At 36.5% G+C, this 14,661-nt stretch overlaps 1 protein-coding gene across 1 annotated transcript in view; it reads left to right on the top strand.

Moving 5' to 3' along the window:
* Window positions 1–14,661, top strand: part of PARK2 (parkin RBR E3 ubiquitin protein ligase) — a 659,837-nt gene that overhangs the window by 543,661 nt on the left and 101,515 nt on the right. The window lies entirely within an intron of this gene.

Genomic DNA, 14,661 nt, shown 5'->3' with positions numbered 1-14,661 from the left:
AATGTGTGATTGCATCCCAGCCCTTGCTCCACAACCATATAAACATTTTGCAGCATGCAATATCAGTTGACCTATCCCTTGGAACGGGGTTAGGTGGGAGATCGGGGATAGTGGAGATAGAGCCTCTGTCAGTCTTTTCCCTTTGAGTTTATTCATTCCTAGCATAGTCTATATAAACAAGAAGAAGAATGTATTTCCAGAGATACTCTGTGGTTTGATAATCCCTTGCTAGGAGACCTGACTCTGGAAGCTATAGCCAGGTTCATGGAGGTCCTGAGACCACTCTAAACTATCTTAAGGTCTGGGCGACAATTTAAATGGTCTTAGGAACAAGCTGTCATAATTGATGTTTTTCTCACCCTTCATTCGAATCCCCTAATGTGAAACTCCAGTTCGCAACTGAGTACTCAACCTTAGTGTATGAAATGTGCAATGACAAAGGAAGTTTTATAGCCTTGCAAAGGGAGCACAAAATTTGGGGTTATTTCACCTCTTTTACACCATATTTCCTGTTCTGTAAGCATAATGACATTGAAGAACATCAAGATTTCACAAAAGATGTGTTCCCTTCTAGGACAGGTGAAATTTTAAGGCTGCAGACTGCAAGAGGTCCCTGAAAAATCAATAGATATAAATACCGTGTCTTCCTTATAAATAGAATTCCTAGGCCATTGTATTACATAGACCAAAATCCCTAAGGCAATTTCACTCTTCCCAGCAATTTTTTCCCATTGATTTCTTCTTGCATTCTTCTTCCATGACTAAGGAAGCACATGGCAAAAGCAATTGCAGTATATTTGTAGAATTAATAATTGTCTGCCTTTTCAGAAAGCTTAATAGAATAGAGAACACTCTAAAATAGTTACATGAGAAGTGCAATACACATTCCTGTTGTTTGCAAAGCTCTTTTTTGTGGTTCATTATCTTCTGTACATGCATTTCCTAGCATGCATGTTTCATCTTCAGTGATGTCTTTGTTAAGCACAACAATATGCATATAAGCAAACCCTGAATAATTGGAAAAAATACTTAGTTTGGAGGAGACAAATCTGAATTATAAAAATTCCAAGCAACAAGCTCCTATTCACTCAATTTTGATAATTCAAATGATGATTTTGTTAGTTGAGTGTGTCCTTCTAAACTTCTGGAGTGGGGTTGTTTATTTTAGGGGTTTATATCTCTGTTGGAGTGCTATGTGAGTGCACTTATGCTCCCTCTGGGACCTGAATTAGCTTGCAAATACTGGTTCAGAACTATTTCATATATATGAAAGTGCATAATAGTTTGTAAGAGTACCCCAGTCTAGAAGTGAAAAGCAGTTTCCACATCTGGCAGTTATAAGTCTGTTGTTGTAAAGTTCAGCTCTAATGCAATGTATTGTCATGATCAGCATGTACTTTCTTTGTGCAATTTCTATCCCTCTTGTGTCTGGTTTTGGCACATTATTCCATATATATTGCCTGATCAAAATGTTTGAAAGTCTGACTAACCTAAAAGACTTTATTTTCAAAGAGATGTAGGTATAAACGTTTGGTTCAAAACGTGCTTTGCTTCTTCATTAGCAGTACCAGGAAAGTCTTGAATGTATGTAAAGAGAAAATATGCACCTTTTAAAATACTTCAAGATAGTCAAGATGAGTAGTGGTAATTCAAGACAACATTTGAAGATATTTGCACTGAAAAAAATCTTTTTAATTCTATAATCAGATGAATAAAAGGTCATGGGTGAAGAAGGGCTGTGTGCACAATGACCTGAATTTTTGTCTCAGTTTTAAAATGGGAATGAATGTTGAAGCAGGAGCAGAAATAAGAAGCTCCAAGGTTTTGAAAAACAGAGGAATAATTCAGAAATGAAAAGACCTTGAGACTTTTATGTCATTTGCGAAACACTAAAATGGAAATAGGAGATAGCTGCTATCTAGTACCCGTAGTAAAATTGAAGGGTTACTCTTTGTTATTACATTTCAGGTATCTGTCCTTGTTCCATATGTAATTAAATTTTTGCTTTTAAGAAAATTCACCAGAAAGGTATTACCATGGATAAGGTAATAGCTGAAGATATTGCTGAGATTAAGAAACCAACTCACAGCAGGATTGTTTCATAATATTGTATGGGGGGGGGGGGTTCAAGGGGAATGAAAATGAGACAGACATTTTCTATTATTGCTAAATGCTGAGTTGCTAGCATTGCGCCACAAGCTCTAAGCAGTAATCATGTATTGCTTTCTTCTATTGAGTGGGCACTCTGGCCTTTAGAAAGTGGAATTCCATCTTGTTGACACATTATGCTTCAGTAGCTAAGCAAGTTGTTTCATTGCTAAAATATGACAGACTTTCTCAGGCTGACCAAAGTTCTTTTTGGATTTGTAGGTTTTTTCTGGTAATGTTTTATGTGGTTTAAAACGAACTGTAAAAACATGGGGCTTTTTTAAGATGTAGTAAAACGTTGATGTTTTAATAAAACGTTTACCCCAGAATAGCACTGTACAATTAACAAGCTATGTATTGCTGTCAAGGTGCATTATTTCCATTGCCCATATCTTGCAGTGCTGCAATTCATTGATCTTGTGACTGATATGAAACTCAGCTGTCAGCAGTGAGTGGATAAAACAATCTAGAGAATGTTTCCATTATTAATAACATGGATGACATTAGTTCATAGGTCTAGCAAAAGCAAAACAAATATTTTTATAAGGAGAACAAATCAATTACTTGTGCTTGGTTCAATAGCTAGAAGAATAACTGCTTTTCCCTTTACCTCCCAAATCACGGAGAACTAGCTGGTAAAATAATGTTGGAAAACAACATGTGAGTCTCTTCAGCTCTAACTGAGCTAGAATTGTAACTTCATTAGTTTTGTCTGCTACATGTCCAGAATATTATGGGATGTCCCATATTATGTGATCAAATTCTGTATCCCTTGATTTATATAGGGTATAGCTTTTCCCTGATTTCTGTATCATGCAGGCCTCTGGAAAATGGCTGTTGGGCATGCACATTGCAAGTTTTATTTTGAATGTGCAGTTCCTTCAGTGTTTTGGCTTGATTTATCTTTCTGTGGCCTACCTAGTAGTTCACCATTTAGAATCTGTCATATGTGGTCTGAGAAAGAAGGAGCAAGGAGGTAGAGAAAAGAGGTAGTTACCTGATAAAGGGATGGAGGCTGCTGGTCTCTGTAATCTAGCATGAGAACACAGATAGCAGAATAACGCTGTATTTGAGTCAGGGAAATTGTATTAGAGAAAACTAGGATAAAATCAAGTTCTTGCTTGTAAAGATAAGTCAAAACTGGACACACAGACCTAGGAACTAGAGAGGATAAAACTGGTCTCTATGAATGTAAACCAGCTCAGGCTGGGATTTGTAAACCAGTGTTTTGCAGAAAATAAATGGTCCCATTTTTACCAATTTGTCTGAAATAGGAATGAGCTAAAATTGCAAGCATGTGAGACCCATTTTAAATTGAGGGCTGAGATAAAATAGGAGTTGGTTTTAAAATCACATTGGTAGTTGATTTTAGGATTTATCAACTAAATCTTAGTCCTTGTAAACTGCTAGATCAAACAGTCCCCTAGAAGGGTGCTAGGGATTTTCATATTAGAGATACGACACACTCAATTTTGTCACTCATTCAATATTCAGATTCCAGAGCTGAAGCTACCTGGACTTCAAATTTCTTCACCTGTGGAAAGAGAAGAACAACATTTTACAGTAGATGAAATGCAAAAATGTGCACAATTTAAAATATCCACAGCTTACTGTAAATTGATTTTAGCACATAGACTTGGAAAAACAGCTCCAAAAAAGTTGACTGTGGTCAACCTTTCCTTAGGTACCCATTGAGTATGTCATACTCTGATGGTCAGGTCAGGATTAAACTGATCACCAAATTTGAAGGAGTTAAAAATTTTCTCTCAGGTCTCATTGGCAGGGACTTGACATACTGTGCCAAAGTTGGTGAATGAGCTACATACTATCTCCAGGAATTTTGGGGGCATTTCTCACCTAGAAATTCTTTGTTATTGCAAGAGCCTCAGGCTGTGATGACATCTTTGTCTATTTTGGTCTATGCCTGTGGCACACTACGGTTTAGTCTCTTGACGACTGAAGTGCTCTTGTCTAATTAAAATAATTGGGCTCCATGAAGCAGTATCTGGGTGATATTTAATGGCTTATGATGCTCAGGAGATTATATTAGATGAACTCATAATTCTGTCAAGCCTTAAATATAATGGAAGTTTGTGACTGGAGAGGACTTGGAACTACGTTTTTCTTACTACTCGTCTCCTCTTCAACAAAGTGCCTAGAAATATGTCTGACAGTCAGGGGACAGTGTTTTATCATGTGGCCCCTCAGGAAAGGCATGGAGTACAACAATAGGAGAGAAGGAGAAATAAACTGTTTATAGGAATCTCCAGTTAATTCTGCATGTATGGGAAACTGAGCTCTGTCTTCTGACTTCATATTCCACTTACATACAGGGTAAGATTATTCTCCCTTTTATGATAGAGAGAAACACTTTGCACATGATGGAAAAGTGTAGCCATTTTAAACCAACCTGTATTTCCTTCAGCTAATGGATTAAAAAATCCTGGTTATAACAGCTTGTCCCGGACCACAAGAGGTGCCCGAGCTTTCCTGCTTATACAGTTTGTATACTGACTGCAGTTTTATAATCGATAAGATGAATACAAATAAATTTGTAAATTAGCATAACTAGGGATTAATGGAAGATTTGGTATGAATAAATGGTTCTATCACTGAGTCACTGGAGGGGGAACAATAATGCAATCAGCAGAGGATGTGCTGCTTGAGAATGGCAGCCACCGAGGGCAGGATTCTAATTGTGTAAGAGGCTTATTTGTGCAATCTTCTAAAAACTTTCTGTATTTGAACAGGAAAGAGAAATACAGGCTGAATGCAGAAAATCACATAAATGAAAAGGAAAATAAATATGAATCAAAGTAAGCTTATTTATTGCCTTTCATGTGAAGTTTCATATGAAGGCCTCCTGAGGCACTTTGGATTGTATTATTGCATTATTGTAAAATGCAAGAGCTGCTTAATCAATGAAAAATGATGGAGTAAAAAGGTAGGACCAGAACAATAAGATCTTAGATTAGAATGAATCTATTGACCGGCATTTGTAGCTTAGCCAGGGAAAAAAAATCAAAGTTCTGAATGCTAAAGAAAAAATGTCCTCATTATGTGTCTGGTATAATTCTGGCCCGTAGCCCAACTCAGAAGTAAATCACAAGGCTCATAAAGTGAGCGGCTCACATGGATCCAAAAAAAGCATTGCTTTCTACAGCTTTTGTGGCACTTGTAGTCTTCACGTCACTGGATGTCAGAGTGAAAAAGTGCAATAGAGATTTGGGGTCTAAGTCTATTCTCTGTAAGTACAAATATGGACAGCAGCAGTTTGTGTCTGTTTGGAACTTACAAGTAATGACACTTTTTTTTAAATAAAAGGAGTACCCCAATTAAAAATGGGGGTACTGAAGAACAACTTTTCTGCGAAGACAAACAAGAAGTTGTCTACAGCTTCCCAGTGCTCCTCTTGGGCTTACAGTTATATAGGATTTCTTACTGGACCTTTAAGCAAAAGCTCTTTCAGACACCTTTTTGTAATTAAAACAGTATGTCTGTGCAATGAAGCGAAGACTGCTTGTCTTTTCACCAGTACAGGAGAAATGTTTATTTTTCATTGTTCATTTTTCATGTTGCATTATTTTCATATACTGTATAGAACCCAGATTGACTGGGCACTCTGTAATGCATCTGGTTGGGCTATGCTCCTTGAAGAGTGGGAGGAAAATGGCATTTAAAAGATTTAAAATATAACTAAATGTAATTTTCTTACAGAAAATAAACAGCTTTTAAAAATAATATTAAGTGGAACAGAGTTATTTCAAAGAGATAGCAAAGCCACCGTTCCACAATCAAAGCTGATTTTGAAGTGCTGAAACAAAGCTGATTTTCAATTATCAGAGTCCAAAAAAAGCATCTGAAAACTGTCTTGATTGCTGCAAAGCTGCTATCTTTTCATATTGGATAACTCAAAACAAATAGATGATGCTTATGAAGCTTCAAACAAAAATCCAATTCTAACAAAGCATAAGCATAAAACCCCCTCAGCCTGAAAGAGAATATCTGGGGAAAGTTATAAGCTTGTGAAAGTGAGTTTAGAATAGAAGTTGCATCTCAACCTTAACAATGGTATTAAGGTCACTAAGTTGTAATAGAGGGAATAAAAAAAATAAAATAAAATAAAAATTTAATGACCGAATTAAATAAAAGACATCCCTTAGACAGTAAACGAATAATATTCTTAATGAAAAGCAAGGACATATATTTGGAGAACAATGACCAACTGGAATTCAGTGGGAAATAGTAGAAAACCAGAATGCAGTATGTGCTCATAAAAACATCATGAGGGAGAAGAAAAGGGAAAATTCTGATAAGGATAATATAATATATCTATGAATGGAGGCCTTGACTAAGGGCAGAAAATCATGGGTGGATAACCAAGTCTCAGTTAACTCCATTTTATCCCTGTATTTCTCAAAAATTAAATCATTCATACCACTCAATTATATTTTGTTTTTCCAAAAGCTCTCACGTTAAATTGGGTGACAATCACTACCATGGTAGAAAATCTATTCCACTGACCCTTAAAAGACATAAGTGAAGAGATAAAGAGTAAGGTTTAAAGGTACTGGTGGCTCACTTGTTCAGACTAAGTGAGCAGCAAAATAGGCTGGTTAAGCTGGGCGCTGTTTCCATTCAGAAATATCAAATAGCGGTATTGTGTTTTGTACTTCTCTCTGTCATTTTCTCTTTATGCCAGTGAAAATGCTCACATATGTAATACCAAGTAATGACAATGATAAGTCTCTTATGCACACCTGAAATGGTTATATTAAAAAAGATTGACTTTTAGGCCACCAATCTAAAGCCGGTGCTTAATATTAAATATAATCTGCAAATAAAAAATAGGCATGGGGCATGTTCTACAACATTATCATATATAAAGCAAGCTTGACAAGTCTTTGTTTTCTACTTACTTTTCCCTTCAAATGAGAATGAATGTAAATTTTATTTCCTTATTTTGTTTAGGGAACTTCTTGTATGTCTCTTAAATATGCTTTTTGAATTTTCTTAATCTTAATGGTAAATATGCTTATGTCAAAATCTTATTGAGCAGCGTCATTCTGAAAAAAAAAATTAATTAGTTGAATATGCCTGTTGGTGGCATAGTCTTTCAGTGAGATTTGGCCTAAATCAGAAAACTAAAATCTTAAAAAACGCCAGGAGATCAAAACTGAAATCCACAAGATCCCCACTGGAGATGGAGGAGTAAATAGGAAAATGAGGGCAACAAAGAAGCAGCCTTAAGGTGAGGTCTGAGAAGACCTGGTGGGATCTTACTGAGTATTCAAAACTCTCACAGGAGCACCAATATCTTCACTCTCTCTCTTGACTTGAAGAGTGAGAAACTGCTCCTGCATTTTGTGGGAACAGCCTGGAAGGAGACAAGAGGAACATTAACTTGCCTCCTCTGCTGAAAGCCGTGACTCTCAGAGGCAGTACCGCACCTCTGGTTGCTTGCTTGGCCCCTAGTGAGCAGGTGGAGATGGAGAATAACAGCTAGTAAAGTGGGGGTTTCTCCAGAGATCCCTAGCAGAGTCTGAAAATGCATATTCTATAGGAAAACCTGTGATTTAGTAAATCCTTTGGTGGGTGGGCCGGGCATAAAGAAGTAAAAGTGTAGATTAGAGTATACGTGTGGTGGGGGGACTACAAGTGTGTACAGAGTGAGTGGGCTATTAAGTAGATAAAAGCTTTAAATGTAAAATGTACAAAACGTACAGAGCACAGCCGCTTTAAATGTAAAATGTACAAAACGTACAAAGAACAGCACAGCCACATGACCGTGATAGTGTGCATGAGTTCCTGGTCCTTGCAGAATTTTTATGCGAATGTACATTGGTTAGAACCTACCTAATTTTGTGTTTTCAAGTATCTACAGTTATCATATTTTAAAATCCTTTACACCGACAGGAAGCTTTTTCTGGGCATGAAGTAATTGCCTATAGTTATTCAGGAAAGTGTTTCAGATTTGGAGATGGAAAAAAACGTGGCTGCCAAACAGTAGCATTGCTCTGAGCTAGTAGCTCACCATATCCTCCTATCAGAGGACTGAAAACAACTGGTAATTGGTGAGTTAAATAAATCAAAGAGGAAATAAACTTAGCAATAAATGTACAATACAATAATAGCTTTTATATGCTGCTGTGGTTCTCACCAGTGGTGTTTTCATAATATGCATCACAAGCTTTCACTGTTCAGGGAAACACATTAGTGTTTTTGAATTGTTTTTATTATAAGCCATGCAAATAGTGTTTGTCCCAGTGGGATGTGACATTAATTATTAGCAAAAGATCTCTTACATGATTTCAGTCAACAGAGAATGAACAGTTCAATCTTTATTTTCAGTGCGACATCTAACTATTCAAAACTGCATTAAAAAACGTTTAACCCATGCAGAGTATTCCTGCTGAAGAGATGACACATGGCAGAAATAAATTGCCCTAATAACATTGCAAATGTTTTGCGATTGCAAAAATGTTATCTGTGTAATTCAAACATGTTCTTCTTCATTATGTTTCAGAAAAAAACAGTACTTAAATTCTTTCATATGGATGGCCAGTGGTCAACTCCTGAAATAAAAAAAGTTTGATTCTTTTAGAGATGGATTTTTTTAGAATAAGTCCCCTAGACAAAAGCAAACAAAAAATCAATCAAACAAAACATACTTCTGCAAGTGAAGCAAGAGGAAAACAGTGACTTCTGGAAAGTAGCAATAAGCAAACTTGGGCAACTGATAAGAAATCAGTTCTAACCAGAAAAAGGGAGCTGACAATTCAGTAAAGAAATCATATTAAGGGCACGATGGTAAATTATCTCAGTGTAAAGGAGGACTAGGAAGGGTAAAGAAAGACCAACTTGCTTGAACAACAACCGTTTTTATGACCTGAAGAGTAAGAAAGTGCATAAAAAATTAAGTAGGTTGTATCACTAGGAACAGATAGAAAAACAGAAAGCACACAGGGTCAAAGTCAGAAAGTGCAAGACATGAAATAAAATACTTCTAATATAAAGTCTGACAAAGAACATTCAGAAAGATTTCCATAAAGAAGTAGTAGAAATAGCAACATGAAAGCTCAAGGAAGCTGTTGGTTGGCTTCTCGCAGGAGAGGAAAATGTATCATTAAACAGCTCCAAGAAGGCAAAAGTGTTTACTTGTTCTGTTTCAATCTTAATTTAAAAGGTCAAACTTGCTCAGATGGTTAGCAGAGCTAAAACCAGTGAAACAGAATTAAAAATACCAGCTGTAGTGGGGAAAGGACAGGATAGAGACGTGTTTTCAGCTGAGCCTGATGAAGTTTTTCCTGTGGGAATGGCTGAAGAAAATCCAGAACGTTAATGGTCACTTCTAAGAATATGGGTAGGGAAGATTTTGAAAAAGGCAAAAACATGAAGTCTGTGTCTAAGTCCTCTAAGAAGAGGAAAAAAGGGAACCAGCAAATTATAGACCATTAGGTTTAACTTGAATTCCTGAGGGAAAACTGTAGTAAATAATCAAACTACTGGTAATCACCTAGAAGACAAAACAAGAAAGACTCTGGAAGCATGGATGTAACAAGAGTTTATCACATCAATCTAACTTTATTATGCCAGAGTAACAGGACTTGTGGGTAGGAGAGAAGTAGATGATGTCATCTATATTGAATCCATTAAAGCTCCTCACATTGTTTCATATGAAATTCCCATAGGCAAACCAGAAATACAAGATTAGATGATAATTTCATTAGGTGGATACGTAATTGGTTGGAAAACTGTGTATAGATTATTTATCAGCATTTCACAATCAAAGTGGAGGGATGTTTCAAATCTGTCCTGAGGTTGACAGGTTTTAATATTTTCTCTGATGCCTTGATGAATGATTATAGTGTAAGGTTATTAAATTTGCATAGAATATGTAGCTGGGGGGCAGCAAACAGTTTGGAACTTGATAGCAATTCAGCAAGGATAAATGTAAAGTTTCTATACTTAGATAAGTACAAGCAGCTGTATGTTACGGGAGAATAAATGCCTAGAGAGACAGCAACATGGCAAAAGACAATCTGGGAACTGCAATGGATCACAATCTGATCTTGAGTCAACAGTGTGGTAGTGTAAAAAAGGCAAATGCTGAGGTGTATAAATCACAGTAATCATTTCCCCTAATCCAAAATAACAGATTAAATGCACAGTGAGGAAACCTGAACCTGAACAATGGCCCTATTTTCCTTTCTAATATTATGACTCAGTTAAAGAAGGAAGATGTCCATTTTAAAAATGCTCCCTATCCAAGTAAAGGGTCTTTTTTCTACCCTCTTCGCAGTCCACTTGGTTTTGAAGAAAATAAATTGGTGAGATGTGCCATCAACAACTTTCTCCATATCTGCTTGACTCTCTGCTCATTTCAATCTATAGCAGACTGCCCTAGAAATAGAGTCCCAAATAAAAGCCAGCTGAAACAGATAAAATCTAATAAGTGCAAAACTGCAGAATGCTTATATGCTGTCAGCGACTAACATACATAAACCTAAGGAGAGTTCATATCCCTGGTGGCTTTCTAAATACTGCTTTGCAGAAAGCCAGTCCTAGCTCAGAGTGACATTAGTTCTTTCTCCTCTCTTGTGAGTTCCCACTGCCAGAATTTGATTAGCTAATCTTTTTCCTTCGACTAGCCAGCTGCTTATGAAATGACACTGCTGATACTTCATGATAACACAGAATAAACTAGCCACCGTGTCACAAAACCGCTGTGGACGTTTTATGAGGAAAGAAACATTCAACTTAACCTTTAAAAAAGAAATCTGTCTAGTTCCTACAGTCCATGATTTCAGAGCTCCCAAATGTTTGAGCCGTCTCCCAGCTCTTTGGAGAGTCTGGAAATGACATAGGAAAGCCTACACTGTAATCAGACCCATTCTGCAATTGATATGGTTGAAAATTTTCATGGACACTGTGGAATTTGAGGCATAGCATTGTGTAAAAGGAAAGAAACTGTCCAACTGCCTCCATATACAGCATTAATATTATAATAAAAGAGAATCAGGAAAGGTTTCAGTCACTAAGTACTTCACCTATCTTTTTGCTCTTAGCAAAGGTTATTCACATTTTATGCCCCATAAATCTCACAATTATTTTACTGTATTTTTCCTTGAATGTGTATTAAAGTGGGGAAGCAAGTCACCATCACCGAGATCCAGAGACCTTCGTAAGCATACTAGTTCTTCAGTGCTGTTTTCTCCTCTGTCCTTTGGACCAACCTGCTCCTTGTAGGAGTCTTTCTCAGAATTAATGATGCATAACTGTGCAGTGTATGTGTGTGTAGGTGCATGTGGGTTTTCCATGCCTTTTTGCACTACTTCAATTCTATCATTTGTCCTGTGGTTTCACCCTCTCACCCCTTCCTTACCAAATTCTATAAAAACCACATTTGAAGTAAAGCCTTCAGAGCTGTTATCAAGCAGAAGTATTTCAGTCTTTCTTTCTCAGATATTTTCAACTAACTCTGCTTTAAAACAGAAAAATACCCTCCATTTTGGGGGTGAAATTTCATATTTATCTTAAAACTTCGGAGTACAGTTAGATTCACTTAATTCCCTCCATATTTTATTTGTAGTATATTGATTCTTCAGCACTTAGCTCTTAATGTAGCATTTCTGTTTCCTGTGCATATGTGTTCTTTTACCTTTCTTTGTGTATGGTTTATTTTGTCCCCTTGTACAATCCTCTCAAATGCAGCACTTACCTCGAGTATTATTATTACTGTTTTTTAATAACCCTGTTCCTGCTACATGAATTCGTTGAAGACATTTTTCACAGTTTCTCCATTTTATCTCTTTATTGAGACTTTCCTGTGATTTCACACAGAGAACAATACATGCATATAGACAATGCAGCAAAAGATGGATTTTGAAATGTTTGCAGGCAGCAGAGAAATCATGTTCATTTAAAGATACTCGGGTAGTACAACTGTGTTTTCTATTTCATTTTACCTTGCGATATTTATATTTTGTGAATAGTATAATCCCTTTCATAGACCTTCACTTTATTTTAGTATTCATTATACAGTCGCAATGAGACTTTGTCATTAATTTTTTCATGTATCCCTGCTTTTCAGACTTCTGTAGCCAAACCTTTCTATTTGAATATGCTGAGAAGATGAGTAAGGAAAAGTATTAGGTTTCTAGGAGTGGAATATTGTTCTTATCAGTTTCCTTGTCATGTGGGGCTTGTTTAAAATAGTCACCCAAACCAGATAAAACAAATTTGAAAATCAAGTTCAGTCACACTTTTTATTTAATCTGTTTTGATATTAAAATTATGGGAGTTTTTGCCATTGCCAAAGGCAGGTTATCATAAATGGAAGTTGCAGAAATATTTGAGTGACAGCAATCAGGAGACACAACTTATTTCTTCAAAGCTTTGTCAGTAAGTTAAGAAGGTGGTTTTGCACATATGCATGTACCTATGAACAGTTGATGGAAATTGCACAGAAATACTAAGAGCAGCAAGGACCCTTTATCTTACTGATACCAGTGCAACTAATCTCTTGTTATAAGCTAGAAGTGTATTTAGGAATTGAATGAAATTCTTAGTTTTTTTATAGACTCATGCACTTGACTATGTCTTAAAAAGCATATGAAAGCATGTATTTTTCTCAAGCATCTGAAAAGATTTATTTTTGGTTCCCAAAGAATGGTTGTGTGCCTTGCAAGCAATATCCCTAGAAATATAAACCTAGCTTCTGAAGAGAAATATGATATTAATATTTAACAAAATTACGTCACGTTATGATTATTTCTGATGAAGTAGTTGTGACTGGTATTTTAAACTTTGATCATTAGGCAGAAGGAAAAAGCTAATGGGAATCTTAACTGGGAGTTTCCTTTTGCCTTAATGTCACTTTTGGCATCGGCTACTTTCATTCGTTTGGTTATCTGCTTTGATTGTTTGATATTCTAAGCAATCCACAGTGGCTCCAAGATCTTAATAACGATAGGACCTCCTTGCATGCTATGCTGTTTTCACTCAGGTGAGAAGAATCTTTTCTAGAGAATTATTAGCTGTTCATATATGGCCTGTTCATATATGATCTGATCTCTCATGACTAGTCTTGGAAAGCTTTTTTCCTTTGTACTCTTTTAATCTTGAGAACATCATATAGTAAAGAAAAATTAGAATGGACAGTTAAAAAGCTGGAGATTCATCTTTCTAACTTGCTTTTTGATTTAAAACTAATCATTTGTTGAAAGTAACAAAGGCTACTCTTTCTGCCCATGATAGGTACAGTCAGATCAAGCAGGTATGTTACCTAGTTCAGTTGTACCATCATGTAGCACAGTTTAACTGTAGCTGTCATGTCATTAGAACTTGTACTGCATTGTTTAGCACTTGATTGTGGATCAAGGAATTGAAAATAGTGACCAATTAAGTGAGCTGTCAATAAGATTAAAGGACAGGGATGGAATAACTTCACATGTTAACATTCTGTTCTTGTGCATACAAGCGAGCTCTGTAAACAGCTACAGAGATAGGAACGGCACAAGACCATTCCAGTAAAATATTATCACTGAAATTTACAATTCCCAATTTTCATTATTAGAAATACTCTGAAAATGTTGCTTCAAATGTTTCTGTTCTTACATTTTTCAATCTGGGTTTGTCAGCGAAGGAAATTGGAAGATTTTTTTGATGTCTTGACTTGCTCCACCACCTATCTAGAGTAAGTGAGTACCACTTTGATTTGTTTTTTCAGAGAGCTGTTTCATTCCATGTACTTTGAAGCAATGGGGAAAAAGCCTGGCAGTATCAGCAGCATAGAGAACTGTGTGTTGTTTCCTGTCATATATAATGTCATTTGGAATGTGGAGATTAGTCAAGATTGAGGAAAGCAGTAGTTGCTGCTCATCCTAAAATGTTTTAACAAGCAACTGATTAGTTTTCTTACACAAAAAGACAATTTCAAGAAGAGTTGAGCAGAGCTCAGAGAAGATAAAGCAAACACAAAATGTCTAGACATTTCCCCACCAAGAAGGGTAGTTGTTAAGTTTTACAGCGTAATTTCACAGGTGGTTAACTGTGTGACTTCTAATATTTGGATGGCTTTTTTTTTATTACTCTCATAATCTTAGTAGTGCTTTGGGGGTTTGGGGGGACTTCCAAACAATCACTACTTCCACAGACCTGTATTCTTCACTCTACCCAAGTTCAATTTAAAGTTATAGAGCACTGAATGACACCATCTGACTAACACATGTGACACATAGGAGACCAGAAAGAGCTTCCAGCAGCCAAGCTACCAGTAAAGTCAGGGAATCCCATTTTTGGCATTGCAGTCAACAATTATCTACATCCTCTTTCTTTTCAAATGGTGCCACAGCTCCCTTGCATCATTAGTTGGCTGTGCAACGGGCTTGCAATGTGTAAAGCCACCAGGGCACCCAGCCTTCTATTTCCTTGTCATTTTGAATAAGAAAATTGCGAGGACATTAGAGACTTGTAGTCAGAAGGGTGCCCTGTCCACTTACACTCCTGAAA

The sequence above is a fragment of the Aptenodytes forsteri genome, unplaced genomic scaffold (genome assembly GCF_000699145.1).
Source record: "Aptenodytes forsteri isolate BGI_AS27 unplaced genomic scaffold, ASM69914v1 Scaffold122, whole genome shotgun sequence".
Taxonomy (NCBI): Eukaryota; Metazoa; Chordata; class Aves; order Sphenisciformes; family Spheniscidae; genus Aptenodytes; species Aptenodytes forsteri.
The sequence above is the reverse complement of the archived record's forward strand: the minus strand, read 5'-3'. Positions and strand labels throughout refer to the sequence as shown.